This window comes from Paramormyrops kingsleyae, chromosome 1 (genome assembly GCF_048594095.1).
Source record: "Paramormyrops kingsleyae isolate MSU_618 chromosome 1, PKINGS_0.4, whole genome shotgun sequence".
NCBI lineage: Eukaryota > Metazoa > Chordata > Actinopteri > Osteoglossiformes > Mormyridae > Paramormyrops > Paramormyrops kingsleyae.
This window is the reverse complement of record NC_132797.1, coordinates 31,921,658-31,936,106: the sequence shown is the minus strand read 5'-3', so window position 1 is coordinate 31,936,106 and position 14,449 is coordinate 31,921,658. Positions and strand designations below refer to the sequence as shown.

General features: G+C 43.8%; 2 long non-coding RNA genes across 4 annotated transcripts in view; one reads left to right on the top strand and one right to left on the bottom strand.

Moving 5' to 3' along the window:
* Positions 1 to 14,449, top strand: part of LOC111840736 (uncharacterized) — a 98,864-nt gene that overhangs the window by 79,925 nt on the left and 4,490 nt on the right. For 2 of the 3 annotated variants that reach the window (XR_011992217.1, XR_011992216.1), the window contains exons 3-4: positions 402 to 598; positions 13,175 to 13,274. This is a non-coding gene — a long non-coding RNA (uncharacterized lncRNA). The remainder of the gene's footprint in view (positions 1 to 401; positions 599 to 13,174; positions 13,275 to 14,449) is intronic. The other variant, XR_011992218.1, reaches the window with a different exon arrangement.
* LOC111840737 (uncharacterized) lies at positions 1,713 to 9,374 on the bottom strand. Its single transcript, XR_002837500.2, has 3 exons — positions 9,266 to 9,374; positions 2,886 to 3,051; positions 1,713 to 2,508 (listed from the first exon to the last, which is right to left on the bottom strand). It is a non-coding gene; the product is annotated as an uncharacterized lncRNA (long non-coding RNA).

Below are 14,449 nucleotides of genomic sequence, written 5' to 3'. Positions count from 1 at the left end.
TGGTGAGGGGCTTTCGGAGGACGGCCGGAGGGTCTCCTCATCATGAACTAGACGTAAGCACTCTCCAGCGTGGTGACGCTTCTAATTATGACCTACAAGCCCAGATGTCACTCATTAAGCTATTGTTTTGAGTGCTGGGCATTTCCCTTTTTTACCCAGAATCCTCTTCTACATCGCTACAAACTTGTGCAGAGAGAGTTAACATGTGACCCAGACGTGGTGTTAAATCCATCCCACGTCTTCCCGTTTCCTGGTGTGTGCGCCACTGATATGGTGGTCTCTCTGATGACTATTCTTCCTAGATTAACGCACCGCCTCCGAAGGGTTAACCTTGAGGAGCCTTTCTCAAGAGCTGATGGCTTCACACCAGACACCTCTCTCTCTCTCCATCATCTTCCAAGCTACTCCACCATAATGGGAGCCTCTCCAGCATTCTGGGATCTTCCAGCCCGTATGCAAATCTGGACATCATCAAAGGGGTCCCCTTCATCCCTTCAGGAGGCTCTCCATCGTCAGGGGAAACTCTCCACCACACTACCCACCTCTGTGCCATCGCACAGGTCCCTCTGCTATCGCTGCACAGCGCCAATCTGGAGCAGTAAGTACTGCAGAGCTTAAACAAAGTCAACAGGCCACTTAACAAATGACCCGGGGCCTATTTGCTACTAATTCTATGGGTGAGCTGGAATTGGCCCCTCAGGGTGGGAGGGGCTAAGCTCATTACTCCGTCAGCTGACCCCATGAACCTTGGCGCCCCCCCGAGGGTAAACACATTAAATATGGATGCTAGGAATTCTTTCACAGGATTAATAAGTAGGTGGGAATAATTTCTCTTTAATTTGTTCCTTATTCAAAACCTGGCAGCAGCATTAGCATTCCAGTCTCATCCATTTGTGCCTCGTTCTGGCCTTTTGTCTTCCTCAGGGCCTCTCGGGCAAACTCAACACACGGGAAACGGTGGGACGTAATATATGCGCATTACTACAGTATCCTTCTGTGCTATTTTTTTTTTTATCATTTTCTTTCAATTTTTCTGCTGTCCTAAGCAAGGATTCACCCAAAGCTTACATAATGGTAACTCCAGAGACATAAACATATAAAAGAATGCAGGCCGTGGAAAGTTCTACAATGAGCAGGCCAGATGGAGATGTTCGTTACATAATAGGTGGACAGGTTAGGACGGAGCCCACTGTGCTTCCCCCCCCGACCCCCCTACACATACACACGCACGCCCCCTGTTTCCAGTCTGCAAATCGGAAATTCCATTCTGCACAGGGCTGCCATAAATGGGGGGGGGGGGGGGGGGGGGGGGGTTCTAGGATGACTCCAAAGAATTAGGAACATATTTGGATTTGTCTGGGTCCTTTTTAAAAAAAATAGATAAACTCTCCATGTAGATGCATAGGTGCTATTAATGTTTAGGCTTATGGAGAAAAATGTGCTGATTCAAAAGCTGGATGCCCCCCCCCCCACCTTCACGCACGGGGAGGGATTTCTCACGCCCCAGGCCCCGCGCGGCCCCAGCTGTTCTGCGTGCTGCGTTTTTCTCACAGTGTAATTTATCATGTCATACTTACGTCTGATCTTCCAGCTACCATCCTGTTATATTATGGTCTCAAAAGCAACTGTTATAAATACCTACCCCCCCCCCCCCATCCCTACCCCCCCAACATCAGTCACCGTGTCTACAATTTCACCCCATACCCCCCACTCAGAAATTTGTAATGACACCCCCCCAATCTAAAAAGCTCACGCTAGGCTGTTTTTCTGAGTTGGCAGCACTTGTGTAGTATAGTTTGACTAGTAATTTAGTCTTTGGATCAACAATGATTCAGCAGGACCCTCCAAATTAAAACAATTTTGAGGACAACAAAATTTTTTCTTCAAACTTCATCCAGTAGTTTTGACACACATCTGCGGATGGCCTGGCTATCTGAACTAATGTTTGAAATTTGCCCCCCCCCCAGAGAAATTTCCAGATATGACACTATAATAAACTTATGGCCATTTTCCATCTGGATCTCATTTGAGCTGCAGATATTAAGCACACTGTGGGCGAATCTCTATGCAGTCATAAATCTCACCCCAAAGATCATTCTTAATACTCGTCTGTTCTGTAAATCGGTCAGACGGGATTACGGTCAGGCCCACGTTTGATAAGACTCAGACACCGCTTCGCGTTCAGAGCGCGGCCGTCCCGAGGCCACGTGTCCTCATCTCATGGCTCTGCTTCTTCCAGACAGACGTCCCTTGGTCCGGCAGTGAAGGTCACATGGAGAGAGCAGGAAAAGGTCGGGCCAAGAATTTGGCCTGTGGCTGCATCGTTACTAAGCTGTGGTACAGCTAACCTAATAAAGATTGATGAGTCCGGTTTCTGTTCCACTGCCACGGACTGGCTGCCTTCAAGGCCCCGTGCTTTGCTGCTTGTTCCATGGATCTTATGTCATCAGTGATTTGCTGTTGTCTTCATTCTCTCTCAGTACGTAAGGCAAAGGAATTCCACCCTCTCTGCAAGCAGAGAAACATCTGCAGGATTATGTGTGTACATGTACCAGATAAGTCACTGGAAGACTTATATTTGTATAGGTGTATTTATATGGAAAAAAAATCCATGTAGTTTTATAGTAAAACTAATAAAAGATGGAAAAACATGAAGAATAGTTTCTAAGACAGTAAGTCCGATTAATAATTTTAGCATTCGCAAAATAAAATAAAAAGCACTGTTGAAAGAAGACAGCATGAGCCAAAATTTACAGCTACTCTGTGAAACCGAAGGAATAAATCCATTTTTACGCTCTAAACTGACAAATCGCTGCAATATATTACCAAAGCGCTTTACTTTAACTGGTCTGGCTTTGCTGTAGTACTACAAGATCAAAGAGTACCTGCACACATGAAGAGCAGCTGCTTCACTACATTCCACTTCAGACTTCCTGTTCCTAACAGGAAGTCACAGACCCGCTGGCTGCAAAACCGCCCATCCGGTAGCCAATGGCTGCATTTATGGGTGAACCCCTGCAGGATCAAAGGGAGAAGACTGCGCTTGGGCAGCTTTTCCCCAGGCCACACGTTCAATTAGAAAAATGCTTTTATGACAGACAATCTGGACAGAATGACTATGTACTCTGGAGCCTTCCGCGTCACACGCATGCACATACACACACACGCACACAAACCCCCCAGGACCTCGGAGAGTGCGGTTAGAAGGACTGCCACAGGATGTAGTTTTTTGTGAACAAACACATTCATCATAACTCTGTAAGAAGTAGTAACATGTTTCCTTTGGTTATTCCTGCTAAACCAAGTTGGCTAGTTAGCATTGTATTCACCGCAATTACTTAAACAGTAATTCAGCTCAGCCTTTAGATTAAAAAAAATAAACGCATGGCACTCTTTCATATTATTGTCATGACATCAAGGAACACTTCGGTAGTAAACACTTTTTGACTTGCACATTTTTGAATATTGCTGTATTTTTTCATATTTAATATAACATCATAAACTAGGAATTGCTCCGTATTATTCCAGAGTGCAATAACATTTCCAGGATTTCATGAAAGTTAGTCTGTACTACACACCATGAGTCACTTTTGATAATTATTCAAGTATAGCTACAAATGCAGATCTCCATAAGGGTGATATAAATTTCCAGCTAGTCTAGTTTCAAAATCACCCCAGTTATCAAGTTTACCAGGTACCACTCTGTGTGAAACCCAGCACATAACAGATGCTTAATTACTAGCATAATTAACATGCTTAGACAGCTCTATTTGCTTATTAATGTGTCCAATATCATTGGCTGGGCAAACTTGCTTAAGGTCTTTGTTTTCTTGCTGATTTTATTGCAACACATTTGATCTTTTGTGACACATTTTAAAACTCCAGTTCAACATGCAAGACCAATAGCACAGTCAATAGATGCCCTGCTGGTCCATGCAAATCAGCTCCACAGTCTACAATACTTAGCATTTTTTTTTCAAATGATACGTATCCTAATGTAGTGCAGTCACATGACTGACTCACTGAGATCAGCTGGTAATGACACTGAGCCATAATCTCCTAGCCTGTTTGGGGGGAACTGACATTTGGGCATTTATAATCAACATATGATGAATAATTTAGTTTTTTTACAGTTAGCTACAAAATTCTAGCATTTTGTCAGATTGCTAATCATTTTATTCCCACAGAACATACAAAAATGGTATCCAGCAATCAGTTTGGTAAGCTTGTCGTCTCTGTCTCATCTGGGACGCAACAGAAAAGACAACAGCTGGCAGCTGAAACTTTGGCCTCGGTTGTGACATAAATTTCCTTCTATATCTGATATCTAGCAGGCAAAAAAAAACATCATTACAGTCCCTGAGGTGATAAAATCTAAGCTCGCTGTCCTAATACTCAGGCATCTATTCCCTCCCCTTCACTCCGAATGTGCCATGCCCCCCACCCCCGCCTCCGTCCCCTGGTCATTTCCTCCCCAGGACAAATTGTGAATATATGCCAAGGAATTCCCTTAGTGGGGGGGGGGCTCCATTCACACAGACTGGTGCCTGTGTACTCCATTTCCCGATAGCAGAGCCCCCAACCACCACAAAGGCCACACGCCCCCGCGGCCGGTTCCTCACACGAGGGACTCTCTCAAAAGCAACTAATGGAATATTTCCCACCGAAACGGAAATCCTAGAAACAGCAGGGCTGGTCCTTCGGGCGTCTTGTCAAAATAATCACTCGGATGCATGTGTTTGTCGTGGGATAACATTCCCATAGAAAAAAAGTAACATCCTGATATACCATGCAGCTCCCAAAAGCCACTTTATTAGGGCAAATACGGCCTTTCGGCTGTGGATTTTCAAGCGACTCCTACCGACTTTATGAGGAAGTGGCGATTTGCTCTGAGGACACACAGTAGTTGTGAACTGGTCCAGTAAAAGATAAGAAATTATTTTGATTTTATTTGCATCCCACAGCCAAAATACCGAAAGTGGCACCCAAAACGGCTGCAAAACCCACTTGCCATGGGACATTATACCCGGTGCAGACATTATACCTGGATTACCGCAGGCTGCAGCTGCAGACCCCTATGCAGATCTGAAACGAAGTACTGGATGGAAGTTGCTCTGCTATTGGTTGCCACGAGCCAGGTCTGCAAGAAAGGCTGTTTTAAACTCTGAAGCATGCATGCTTAGTGCACGGCCCGGGCAATGTTCACATCCTGCCCGCTTGTTTAAGATGCATGACACAATGAGGGTTCCGAAGAGGGAATTCCTGGTAAGACTATCTGTTTTTTTCAGTGAATGCAAAGGTCGCCATGGCGACGTCTGTTTATGAATATAAGTACTCGATGACAGTAGGGGTGAACTGACCTATTTATATACCAAAACGAGCATGAATTTGCATCTTTAGCGTGACAGAGACGGAAACCAGAACTCGACCACCGTACGCTGGCAGATTTTCCAATAAAGAGTCTGTAGTTACGGCCGAACCAGAAGTGTTTTCAGATCGTTTATCTAGTGGATGCCATAGCAACGGGGTCAAAGCAAACACACATGTCTCATAAACAGAAGTCATATTTCGGCCACGGTGTTCTGGCCTTCTGTTTCACTGTTCCTCATTCTGAAAGCCTTTCATGATCTAATAAAGCCAACAGAAAAACTGACACACAATCCATAGCTACTTTTAAACACTTGGCTGTTTTTAAGAAAGTAACTCATGCCAGTCGCGGCGAACATATGGTTATTAAACATAACATAGTATTGAAAATCTAGCTGAAATATGAAGTGTTGGAATCCTAATGTTTTATAATGTTTTATTTACTAATTACTTTGTCCTTCATTAAAACAAAGGAAGTCAATATTTTGAATGTAAAATTTATTTCCTATTGGAAGCAAAATCAAATTAGGGAGAGTGCAAGTGAGGAATGTATTGAATAAGTCGATGCATCAATTTCCTATATTATTTTTCTCAACTTTGTAACAATAATTAACATGCATTGTTGTGACAGTAATTAACATCCAAATTGCATAATCGGAAATGAGCTGAGTCGCCATGGACACTGGGTATTTGAAAGAAAATTATAAATTGTTGAGCGAATATAATGAACACCGTGATTGAGGCACAAAACCCTTTTAATGCTGTGTCAGTCTAGGCTGCCAAATTACCTCCTAGACAGATGGACACAAACAAATCAGCTCGTGAAAATACTGTGTTACACACTCTGCTCGAGCTAGGGAAACACATTTTCTGTTTGTTCCCTTTTTGCGCACAGTGGCCATCATTAGTATCTATGGAGACACAAAAGTAAGGACTTCCTGTCCCTGGGGATTCCTCCATCCCCCCCCCCCCCCTACACACACACACACACACACACACACACGCACACGCATGCACCAGCTGTGGGATTATCCTGGAGAGTGAACCTCTCATCTTATCACTTAGGGGAAATGTGAGGTATGGAGTGTATCGTGGAATCCCATCCACCCATCCAAGTGCTTATCCTGGCCAGTTTAACTGGGGTGGGGGCGGCCTGGAGCCTATCCCAGAATTTAGCTCAAACATCTTTATCACTAGGCCCCTATGTGGAGAAAAGAAGAAATTAAAAATGAAAGAATCAACGAATGAGAAACACATTTGTTCCACACAGTCGCATCCTGTTTAAAAAGTAATGAAGCCAAATGAAAGAGGACTTAAGGCAATAGCTCGGTCATTTGTTCCACAAGCGATTACTAGCACATCCAGGAAGGTGACAGATGGCACAGGGTCCAGCCTCTCGCATTCCTGATCAAAATATGTTACCAAAGTGTCCTGGAAACACCTCTATACTTAGTTGTACTCTTTGTATAGTATGTAGTTGTTTGGACAACTGGTGTAGCTTAGCTAAGCTAATAGCATAGCTTAGCTGGTACCCTACCCTAGTCCCCACAAGCCCAGAATTCCTCAGTGCAATTTGCAAGCGAGATACCAGCCGCCGTAATTGTGGGGTTGGGGAAAAACATCTAACTGGGGGGGGGGGGGGGATGGACAGATGTATGCCACAGTGAACTTTCTTCGCGTTCGGGCTAAAAGTGTTCAGCGCTAATGATAGAGGAGTCTTTTCCACCTGGGTGTGGTTCAGCATCTCAGGGCAGGGTGCAGCGGAGTCAGCAGGGATATCCCCTGATGACACACGGGACTCTGAATCATCGCCAGAATGCTGACAGAAATGGCCCGTCCTGTTTACATTACCGGATAATGCAGGGAATACGGTGTTCCCCCTCGCCTTGCGAGGTGGGTACCAAGGTGATGTGTTTATTGTTATTATTATTATTCATATTTTTAATTGTTAGACACATGCAAAGTTCCTAAAATAGATCAATCTTTCTTAACCAACTCCAGATTACCTCCCGATGACGAGAACGAAAAAGGCACTCAGAGGCCAGCTGGGGGAGTCCCTGTTGTTATGTAAACAGGTCTTCTGTTTACAGAGTATTTTTAAGGTGGAACTGTATGTATATGGTTATGGTATGCGGTTATTTTATCATCAGAGCAAGTGGGTCATATAGAGAGCTTAATTTAAGATATTTAATTATAATAATACTGTATATTCATGCATAGATTGGTGGATAGTTATATGATATTGATCCCGGGGGAAAATTCACTTGCCTGCAGCAGCATATGGTTTATAAAGGGCTCAGAGACAAACACATGTGCAGAACTCAGGACAAAGTGTGATGATAACATGTACAGTGCAGAGCAAGGGTGTTCAGAAATGGAATGAAAACAGCGGGTGATTTACATAGTCGTAAATGAAATTGTGAAACTAGTCTGCAGATATATTCTATGTGGTAGAAGACGGAGTGGATAGATTTATGCATATAAACGTATAAAATGTAAGTTTGAGTGGTGGTTTTCTGTGAGTTCCACTCTAAAACTAAACGGTTTAGCACACGTTTACAGCTTTGGCTGGGATTTTTTCTTGAAAAAAAAACACCTTTTTGTTTGTGTACTTCTTTTGCAGTGACACATCGCCCAACTACTCTGTTTACGGCGCAGAGGTTTACCAAATGAACGTTCACCACTCACTCTGTGTAAATAAGTGTTTCCAAGAGCCTATACTTAAACATCAAGGGATGCCTTTTGCTTCCATGCAAACGATTTATTTAATGTATATTAGTCACTGCATTATAAAAGCAGCACATCGATCTGTCGCATGAGACAATGTTTGCCTCAGCGAAATCAATGCCAATGACCAGTTTTATGAGTCATGGGTTGTTTCTTCTAAGTTTTTATGGGCGTTTAAAGTATCCTGCTTGGAGATTCTTTGTTTTATAACATGAATATGAGTCTCTATGTCCTGTGCAGCACCATACATCTGGCTTAAAGTAGGAGATTGTTTTACTCTGTTTACCATGAAATTAAAGACACAAAAGCTGTAAAACCTGCAGGGCTTTTAAATCTGAATCGACTGTCAACAATCCAGCTGCCAATTATGACATCATTGGTCTCCGCCCCGCCCACCAGTATCAAGCCTTCTTCGAGCCATTTATTTATTATTTCCTAGGGTTTCAAAGCTACTCAAAAGTACGGATGGGAAAGTCTAATTTTCCACTGTTTTTGCTGGACAAGAAGCGTATGGGAACAAACTACATGTCCCTAGAGACATCCATGGAGAACTAATGTTTAACCCTCTGTGTACCGAATCCAAATAATAGTGAATATAGAACAGTATGGATATAAACTACAGAACTATACATTTTAATAATTGGATTGTACAGGAACTGATATAAAAATATCTGGAGCATAAGTAATATTTTATGAGATTGTTTAGTACCGTATCTGGTCTAGGACATACTTTGAAAAGTAATTTAATGATCACAATATTTGAAAAATTAGATTATAATTGTCATCTTTAAATTCTGACTATATGCAATTTTAATTCAGATTATAATTTAAATGTTGAGGATTAGCTAAATCGTACTTTTTAAAGATGGTTGTAGATTAAAACGATGGAGATAAAAGTTTCCTGCGGTTCATTTATTTATTTATTTATTTATTTACTTAAATATTACTGCATGCAGTTAATTTTATTTTCTGTCACTCCATCCAAAGTTTCCCTTTGTGCGTAACATTTGTAAGGAGTGTGTTATGCAAATATTCTTCAAATTATTATTTCTTATCCTGGAACCTCCGAGGTGTGAGTAGTAGATTCTTTTTAGCCCTGGGGAGAGCGGAGAGGGGGGGCTCGCCGTGGGCACGACACAGACTTTCCGAATCGATACCGCGGAATTCATACCTGCTTTCTGCGGCCGTCGCTCCTCGGTGCCTCTGCCCGGCACCGGGTCAGCGCTGGCACGTAACCATGGTAACCAACGGCTGCTCTGAGTCACGCGCTGCCAGACGTACGCTGGAGCCGACCCGACTTTGTCACAGAGTGTCTGAATAAACACGCCACCATGTTTACTAACCCTTAACATCCTCGTATTATATGTACATGCATACACTTCTGTATGAATAATGTGATTCATTATGAATATAAGTTATGGTGAATGATATGCCGAATAAATTCAGGACAGGAAGGCTTAATATCCATCATGTATGTGCCCACAGATGCATTGTGCACATGCACACATACACACACACGCACATGTGTACACCCACACGCACCTGCACGCGCACAAATACATGCACATACACGCACATGTGTACACACACATGCACTGGCACGCACACAAATACATACACATACATCCACACACACACACACCTGCATGCACACAAATACATACACATACATGCACACACGCACATGTGTACACACACACACACACCTGCACGCACAGAAATACATGCACACACACACACACATGCGTGCACACAGATACACGCACATATACATGCATGCACACACATATGTGTACACACATGTACACACACATGCGTGCACACAAATCCATGGACACACACATACACACATATATGTACACACACAGGTACATACACATGCACACACATGTGTGCACACAAATCCATGGACACACACATACACACACACATGTACACACACATACACAAATGCATGCACACAAATACACGCACATGCACACACAGACACACATACACGTATGGTTCTATGTAAAGAGCTGCCATAGCACACCGAGGTGAAATCACTTTGCATTTGCATGAAACACCTGAATCACAGCCACTCGCTTTATAAGAGAACAATGATCCAGAACCTGCCCTGTGAGCCTTAAACTTTTTATTTTATGCACTACTGAGTAAACAGCATGGCGATTGCTTATATTACTCATTATAACCAGTTCACCAGTAATAGTAACTCTGGTCATTGAAATGACCATAATCATCCCTGTGATGCTTGCTACATAGGGAACAGTGATTCAAATCACCATTAAAGTGAGTACTCACAGTACTGACATTTAACCCACTCCCAATGCATATATTGAAAATATTACATGAATTCAGCTCGCAATGATTCCTAGAAGTTCTACATATTATTTCAAAAATAGTTCTCTTAAGAGATTATATGGGTGTGAGGATTCGCGAATGCTGGTGAAATTAGAGGTGTGTGAGATACCAGTACTTTGTAAAACCTGTTTAATTTGGCAGATCTGCTTCTTGGTTATGAATAACTTTGGGGTTTTCCTCCTTACAGGGCCTGAAACTGTTGGAAAATGACTTGAAGCGAATATTTCAAACCATAACAAGAAGTTTGTGTTTAAAAGGGAGGTGTGGTCAGCCCCTGCATTCTCCTAGGCTGAATAATGTGATTTCTGTTTGAGGAGGCTTTAATTAAACATTAGTCATGTGTGAATCATTGCTGAAGGAATGAAAATGGAGCCAGCCCCTCCCCTGTTTACGGCCGACCTGCGGAGATGCAAACCCAGGCCTCACTGGAAGCTAACGGCAGACTGCCTGCACGCTGTCGCGGGTGACAAAGGCCATTTTAGGCAGGAATTGGAATATCAGTTTTGCAATAAAACATTTCAGGTCCAGGTCCCAAGAGGAATCACACGTGCTGTTCAGAAAGCCTCCCGATTCAACCCACTTTCAGAATTTCCTAGCTGAGCTAAGCGAAATGTTTCCAACAAGCTCCCAAGCCTTTCTGCGGTGTTCCAGCACCTCCCGATTCCAGGATGACACATTAAACTGAAGGGAAGCTCTAAAACAGAGGTCTCCAACTCCAGTCCTGGAGAGCTACTATCCAGTAGGTTTTCTATCCAACCTGGTTTCTGATGAGCCACACCTGTTTTTGGGTAAATACCAGGAACAGGTGTCACTCATCAGAAGCCTGGTAGGATAGAAAACTACTGGATAGTAGCTCTCCAGGACTGGAGTTGGAGACCCCTGCTCTAAAATGAACATAGCTGCACACAATACTTGTATCTGCATATCAGAAGGCAGGATAAAAACAAAGCAACATTTACCCTCCAAAAAACATTTAAAGAAATCAGAAAGCGCACCTTCCCCGACCCCAGTAACAACAAATCACTTTAAGGAAGGAGGCCCCTGGGTTAGAACCAGCACCTATTGATTTATCTCTGTGACTGGTGTCATTTATTTGGAGACTGATATAACTGGAAGTGATTAGAATGAGAGGTGATTGATCTGGATACACACGCTGCCTAGCACAGCAGAAGAAAACGCGGGAGGGAGGGATGGATGGAGGGATGGAGGGATGGAGGAGCTCTGCCTCCTGAGGCCCCTAATTCCACTGGATATGCAGTTTGATCCTGGGTGCTGTGGCAGAGGAACCTGAAGCTGTAGAACCCCCCACAGTGATCTGCTGAATAATAATCGGGAGGTGTTGGCCTCTGTGCCTGTGATCAGACAGTCAGTGGTTCAAAGCACCATAAAATTCATATCTGTCCCTGAAAATTGCTGCAGGGTTCCTGAATGGATAGCTGACCCTGTGCACAGATCCCAGTCGTTATGCTCACCTCTTTATATGTGTGTGTGTTCATCTCAAAAAAAGGAGAGCAAGATGGCGTATGCAAAACGAGCTCATTCCAATGCACCTGTACTTGTGCAAATGGCAAAGAAAGCATCATTTGTTTTGGTTTCACTCTTCGCCCCAAGCACACTCTGCCTCTGTACCCAGCGCAGTGCATGGGTCCCAGCCATGTCGATCCTAACGTGTCGATGCTAAACAGTAGTCAAGGCTCTGCCTGGCCTCCGTTCTTCTTGACGTTCCTAATTCATCTGCAGGCGCAATGGCTCATAATTTTCGGACACATATTGCTGTAAGAAAGTCGACGTACTCCACCAGGTCCTGCACCGTCGCTGATATCATCGACGAAGGCGAGCCTGCGTCCGCTAACGCTGCTCGACTTCGCGTCTCACTGCGAAATATCGCTTCACATCTCTGAGGCTAGTCATCCCGGTGTTAAAAGGATCAATCTTGCCAAGCGACCGTGGTCTACCGCGCCTCTTATCGCTGAAAGAGACGAGGTCTGCTTTCAAGACGAGTGACTTCTGTAAATGTTTCAAAGGAGCCGTCTGATGTGGTGGAATCCCGGAGCGGCCGCCGGCCATTATTCGGAAGCCGCCGTTTCTCTCCCTCGGAATGGATCCCCCGTAAATGTCATAGTGATATTTTCAAATTGCAAATCTTCTCGCACCATGGACAGAGCGCTCCTCTCATGAATGACTCCCTAGCAGACCCTGAGGGAGCTGCCTGTCTTTTAAACCCAGAAATATACCACCTCAGAAAATCTGCTAACGAGGGCGTTCGACACAAAGCCGCCTCATAATTATGCCGTCCAGCTGGGCTAAGTAGCAAAACGGCACCAATTTAGCACTGTCACCCAAGCCGCTTACGGGGTCTCCTGTCTACTGCGCCTTGCCTACCTGAATGTGTAAGAAAGGCATGCATACATGCATGCAGTCATAGCACATCTTTAAAAATGAAGTCAATGGGAAGAAAACCAGATTATGTTAACAATATTTTGGATTCAAGATCTATCTATCTATCTATCTATCTATCTATCTAGCTGTCTGTTTGTCTGTCTGTCCATCCGTCCATTCACTGCCAGTAAACTTACCTGGGGTGTTGTGCCTATCTGTCTGTCTCTTAATATATGTGTGTGTGTGTGTTATTGTTAAGAGATGAATATGTATGTATATTAAGCAGGCGTTTAATGTGCTAATGCACTCGCTGTCACTAATCACCTCATTACTTATTCAGGATGATGGACGGCCTTGTCACTCTAATGGCAGCCTGTGGCCGATTGCCCCCCTGGACCAGCGTCTCCGATTCATCAGGCAGGGTCACGTCAAGCAGAGAGGTGATTACGCCCTCCCACCCCGCCCCTGAATCACTGGACAACTTCCAAGGGTTTACATCCTTAGAGAACTGCTGAGTGGGGGTACCTTCACAAATGTGAAGCAGGGCATTTAGCGATAACTTACACTAAAGTACCGCCGTTGTGAAGCTACAAAACTATTATCCTGAAAACTGCAGATTTCTACCTCACAGTAGACCACTAATAAAGCAGTTGGCTTGATATATGGCTTTTAAAAGCATTTAACAGGAATCCTCAGGAAAAGGTCTGTTCTTCTTGCATTATTGATTATTGGTATGTTACAGCCAGAAACCACTGCCTTCCGTGCGGATGGAAAGTCCGAACCCAACATTTTAATGGCAATTCACGGTATCTGACGATCAGCCATCACTGGCGACCGCTAATGGGCTGCAGTACCCGGCCGTTTGCTAATTACCACTTTTGTCTTATTACCAAATGTGTCTGCGCAGGGAATAAGGATTCCATTCCTATTTGCTACAGAATCACATGCTCTGATACTGCAGCTTTATGAGTCAAGTCCGCTCCTTTCAGCCTAACACACCCAAACTCAGTTCTCCTAATCTACTTTCACTAAACTGTGAATAACTTTATTACACTGTAAATCGGACTCAGCACACCTTATATATTCTATTATAGAGGAGCTAGACCCTTATATGTCGCACCTGTAAATATTTCATGTTGCCTTGGTTGTGTACCTTGTGTTTCAGACAAACCAATCCTTTTTGATTTTGTGACAGCTGTTCAAGGCCATGTGACTGCTGGGATATGCCCCCCCCCAGCCCCCTAATCCACCCTCACTACACCAGCCACACCCACATGACTTTGTGTCACCCATTTGAATGCCCAAGGGTTTCTTACTGTGGTTAAATGTTCCTCCGCAGGTTGGATAGAGGAACGTGCATGTTAATTCTCTGCTGTAAAACATGATGACTATCTCACAACTCGTACTATTAAAACTAAGGCAGAGTGCCAGCAGTCCCAATGAATACTGTGTCTTTGTGAATGCAAACTGAGGATATGAGAGTGTTTCCCGCCGAATCGCAGGAGATGGACTGCAGTCTCTACGCACACTAAGCTAATCTGAAGATCGTTCCATAAACTCATCAAAACCAGCTCGTGCAAATTAATTTCTCGTTATCATAACAGAATTCTCTTCC